At 35.3% G+C, this 5,654-nt stretch overlaps 1 pseudogene; it reads left to right on the top strand.

Annotated features, from left to right (window-relative positions):
• Positions 1 to 3,181: 3,181 nt before the first annotated feature.
• LOC110320889 lies at positions 3,182 to 4,364 on the top strand (annotated as a pseudogene).
• The last annotated feature ends 1,290 nt before the right edge of the window (positions 4,365 to 5,654 follow it).

The raw sequence follows: 5,654 nt of genomic DNA, 5'->3' as shown, positions 1-5,654 counted from the left end.
TTTCCTGGTAGGGGTGAGTTGTTCTACATAACACCACCTTTGGTGCTGTAGAATAATACTGACAGAACTGGTAGACCTTAATTTTGTTAAATCGGTATCTTTAATCTCATTGATGGGTATATCTTTCTATTAAAACATGCTACTACAACACCGAAGTGGATGCTCACAGCCAGCTATTGGATGGAACACAGGGTCCCCAATGGAGGAGCTAGAGAAAGTACCCAAGGAGCTGAAGGGGGCTGCAACCCTGTAGGTTGAACAACAATATAAACTAACCAGTACTCCCTGAGCTTGTGTCTCTAGCTGCATATGTAGCAGAAGATGGCCTAATTGGCCATCACTGGGAAGAGAGGCCCCTTGGTCTTGCAAACTTTATATGACCCAGCACAAGAGAAGGCCTGGGCCTAGTAGTGGGAGTGGGTGGATAGGGGAGCGGGGGGGGGAGTATAGGGAACTTTCAGGATAGCATGTGAAATGTAATAAAAGAAAATAATAATAAAAAAATTTAAAAAAACCATGCTACTGTTATTGTTCCTGTATTTCCAGTCTGAAACTACTTTCAGAAGTTATATATAGTCTTCTGAACACATTAGAATTCATTAGAACACATTAGAATTAACAATGTAACTTCTAAAATTAGCACAGTCTAATTTATTAGTATAAAGAAGGAACAGAAACAGAAAATGTTCTAAGAAGCAAAGACATTTGGACTTATAGAGACTGACTGTATCTTGGTACAAAATTGGTTACTTATTATAAGAACATAGCTTCTTTAGTTTAGAGACATAAGTATGAATGAAGAGAACCATTTCTTAGAAACCATCACACTACTTATAGTTCTCATTTTTTGTGCAAAAGACTATGAATAACTGATAAATAAATTACATATCAATATTTCACTCTTGGCATAATTGAAACTATTGGAATTAAATAAAATCTCTTCCTTTCATTCTATAATGTTGGTATTGCCATTTTAATGTATTTTCATAACTGTCATAAAAGAGTTTACTCTAAGTCTGATGGTTAACTGTAAAGTTGATGCTGTAATAAATATTCAAGTCAAATAAGTATTCATTTTGAAAGGATTGAGGCCAGTATGTGGCTCAGTGAGAAAAGATGTTTGCCATCAAGCCTGATGTTCTTAGTTTGATTCCCTGAGACAAACTAACTCCTACAGGTTTCCCTCTCACTCCACATATGTGCCATAGCATGTGTGAGAATACACACACACACACACACACACACACACAATGAGAGAGAGAGAGAGAGAGAGAGAGAGAGAGAGAGAGAGAGAGAAATAAGTAATATATACGTCACTAAAAATGAAATTACTTACTATATATTTTTTAAATTGCAGAACTCTTAGAATGTAATTAAAATAAATAACCAAGTTTGTATTGGTTTACAAATAAAAAATTAAAAGAGCTATAAAGCAGTGAGAAAGAGTATAAAAATTAAACTGAATTTCTATGTTATGTCACTAGAATATTTTTATTACTAGACAAATATATCTTATAAAATTTCCTGAGTTATTTTAATGATAAGTAATACTTTCATATAAGACTTTAATGTTCAGTTTCTAAACTCTGCTAACAGACAGATAAGCAATGCTTCAGACTTTTCATTTTGTTAAGTGATATGCAAAGGTTCTTTATTTCTTGTCTTTTTGAGACTTTACTAAAGTTTTATAACTTCTCCCTTCCTTTCCTTCATCCAAACCCTCCCATATACACCTATTTGCTCCTTCAATTTGGCCTTTCTTATTACTTGTTCATAACTGGATGTATTAATATCTATTTATATTCCAAAACATAGGTTTCTCAGTCTTTATAATGTTACTTGTATATATATTTTTTTTCAGTGCTGACCATTTTATATTTGATAACCAATTGGAAGACCCTTCCCTGAGAAAACTATTTGTCCCACAGTCAGAATTCCTTAGTTGCTGATAGTTCTTTATACATAGGGTTGAGATTATGTGTGCTTTCCTCCATTTGAAGGACTCAATAAAAGCATAATATATAGAAATTTCCATTTACCTATTAACAATGTTCATGATAGGCTCTACTATGCATTATGTAGTACAAATATAACATGATCTCACATACATGAAATCCAGAAAAGTTAACTCAGTTATTTATTATAGACAACTAAGATTTGGGGGAATTGTCAGTCAAGGAAAATAAAATGAGTTTGGGATCTCTTGTACTACGTTAAAACTATACATAATAATCATGTTTTTATTTGTTTGTTTTCCTGCTTATTCTGCCTTATTTTTATTTATTTATTTTGAGATTGGCTTTCTGTGTATAGCCTTGCCTGTCCTGGAACTCGCTCAGTTGGCTGGACTCAAACTCACAGATACCCCTCTACTTCTGCATCCTGAGTGCTAGAATTAAAGCACAACCTGACTAATAACCATGTATTTTGTTTTTAAAAGTTGCTAAGATATATTTTAAGACAGTTTGATTTGAGTCTATTAGAAAGTGATATAAATTAATTCAATGTAATCACTCATATATATGCATATATATATATATAATTTTTCAAATTAGTGTGTATGTGGTGTGCATGAAATTTTGTGCATTTTGCATATGCATTGGTTTATTGGCACACACATTCAATGCCCTTACATATGGTCATATGTGTAGATGGAGCCTGGAGGTTGGCATCCAGAATCATCCTTGACCATTCTTCACCTTCACTCAACCAAACCCTGGCATGCTTAGTTTAGGGAGACAGCTTTCTCTGGGGATTCTGTGGCAATGTTATTGAAGGCTGGATTTGCAGGTGCCTGCCATGTCTACCTTGCATTTGCATAGATTCTGGGGATTCTAATTCTGGTTCTAGTGTACAAGCATCACTGAGTAGTATCTGTTGTACCATATATGCATCTTTCAAAACAATACATCATACATACAAAGTATATAAAACGTTATATTTGAAGGGTTAAAAATGTATACTCTATCCTGGTCTATAAACACAGAAATATAGTTCTTTTGTCTTCTTAGAAATGAAAATCATATCTTCTGGTTTAGGATTTTTAAGATTTATATTTTTCTCTTTATTCTAAAGGTCCAGGATGTTTGGGGACAAGGATTGACCATCTTGTTTATGAATCAGTCAATTCATACAAGTTAATTAAGTTTCATCTTTTGAGTCATGGAAAATACTTGCTGATATGACTTTGAAAGCAACTGTTACAGGGGAAGGTATTCAATAGGTTATTCAAAAACTGCACCTAATATAATGGTCATGTTCCAAGTTAGAAAATGGTTTCGGTTCTTAATTGATCTTGAGGTGAAAGATGTTAAGTGTTATATATAAATTAATAAATAATCTGTTTATTAATGGACAGATGGATGTGAAGACTCTACACTTTTCTACAAAAGAATGCAGCAAGTGGTTTTCATCATGTCATTGTCAAATATTACTAACATGCACCCCAGGATCTTTCTTCTCCTTGGCATTCCAGGAATGGAAGCCATATACACGTGGCTATCAGTACCTTTCTGTCTCATTTACTCGGGTGCTCTCTTAGGGAATTTCTCTATTCTCTTTATTGTCAGAATAGATTCCAATCTGCATGAGCCTATGTTTTTCTTCCTCTGTATGCTTTTTGTGACAGATCTGATTCTTTCCACAATTCTCAGCAATTTTTTGTTCCACGACAGAGAGATTCATTTTGAAGCCTGCCTGGTACAAGTTTTTCTCATTCACTCACTAAGCAGTATGGTCTCTGGTTTATCTTGGAAATGGCCTTGGACCGCTATGTGGCTATCTGCAACCCTCTGAGACACACTACTATCCTGACTCAGTGTCATCTGGAACTTGGGGATACTGGTTGTCTTCCATGGGGTGTTGCTTTTCAGTCCTCAGTCATTTATGCTTCGCTGGCTTCCCTACTCTAGAACAAATACCATCCCTCATACATACTGTGAATTTATGGCTCTCATCAAGCTGGCCTGTGCAGAGACCCAGATTTTCAGATTATACAGTCTAACTGCTGCCTTCCTAACAGGTGGTTTAGATTTCATATTGATCATATGCTCCTACATTATCATCCTTTATATTGTCTTCCATCTTCCATCCAAAGCAGCTTGGCTGAAGACCTTGGGCACATGTGGATCGCATGCATGTTTGTATGATCTTAGTAGTCTATACCCCAGCCTTTTTCTCCTTCCTTACTCATAGATTTGGACATAATGTGGCTTCTCACATTCATATCTTTGTGGCTAATATTTACCTCCTTGTTTCCCCCTTAGCAATCCCATTGATCTATGAAATTAGAACCAAGACAATCAGAACGTTTTCTCCAAATTTTGACATATAAAAAAGCATTAAATTACCTACAGTTCCCTTAGTGGTTTATGAAAACCACTGAATTATGAAACCAATCAAAACACCAATGAAAATAGTTCTTTGACTAAAAGCACAAATCACAACATTTATTCAATATTTATTTAGCTGCATGATTGTTTTTGCTGATATATTTGATTCTGCAAGACTGCCCTAATGTCACACATGAAAATCTTATTATTTCACCTTAGAAGTTCTGATACATTGCCTCTGACTCATTAATTGATGTTTCTTGAAATTACATAAATTTTACATTTTCAGTTAATACAGTTATATATACATCATGTAGAAGTGGCAATTTGTAATCTTGAAAACAGAGATTGTGATATTAAAATAAATGTTTTCTGTATACACCTTCCAGAATTCTTTATGGAATTTTGAAATATAAAATTAGTCTAGATACTCTTAATAAATGTAAATAACATCTAAAAATACCTTCCCCAGTTGTTTAACAACATTTTAAATTATTCTAACATTTTTGTCTTTCTTTCTCATTATTGTTATAGTAAATTTTTTAAAAGCTGTAGCCTCATCTTGAATTCTTTGATGATCTTTTATTTCCTACTACTAGATACACTTACTCTACATTAAGAAGTAAAAATAAATCCTTTGCAATTTTTACCTATTTTATAAACATAATATTCCATAATGTTACATTTTTGGTTAGGATTAGATAGTCCCACATAACTAAAATTTCTAAGAATGGCCACAGAAGTCAATATTGCCCAGCTTGAAATCTACAAACTCTTATTAGAATTTATTTTTTTCCAGGACACTTGTCTGTGAATCAGTTTATGTAATGATAAACAAAACATTGATATTTAAGAATATATTTTGACTCCAGTGCACTGCTTGGGAGAGGGCAGCCTACAGAAGCAACACAGCTTCTGGGACAGACTCCTTATCTGGCTCCAGTCATCCAGCACCTTTCCTGCCCCTGGAGGGGTGTCTGCCCACGAGGAGTCTCAAGGCCTGAGCTGGCAGGAGAGCCATCTTTGCTCCGGTTCACCTAGGCTCCAGTCTGCACTGGTGAGAGTGTGGACCACAGAAGCTAGACAGCTTTGGGAAATACAGAAGCAACCTAACTTCTGGAACAGATCCTGTTTTGGGCTCAAGAAATTTGGGCACCTTCATTGCCAGAAAAGGTGGCCACCTGTGAGGGCTCTGTCCGCCAGAGCAGGTGAGAGAGTCATATTGTGTACAGGGTCCCTTAGTGGCAAGTCTGTGCAGGTGAGTGGATAAACTGCAGAGGCAACACATCTTCTGGGACAGGCCCTGTTTTGGGCCTACATCTT

Source organism: Mus pahari, chromosome 1 (genome assembly GCF_900095145.1).
Source record: "Mus pahari chromosome 1, PAHARI_EIJ_v1.1, whole genome shotgun sequence".
Classification (NCBI taxonomy): Eukaryota; Metazoa; Chordata; class Mammalia; order Rodentia; family Muridae; genus Mus; species Mus pahari.
This window is presented reverse-complemented; position numbering and strand designations above follow the sequence as displayed.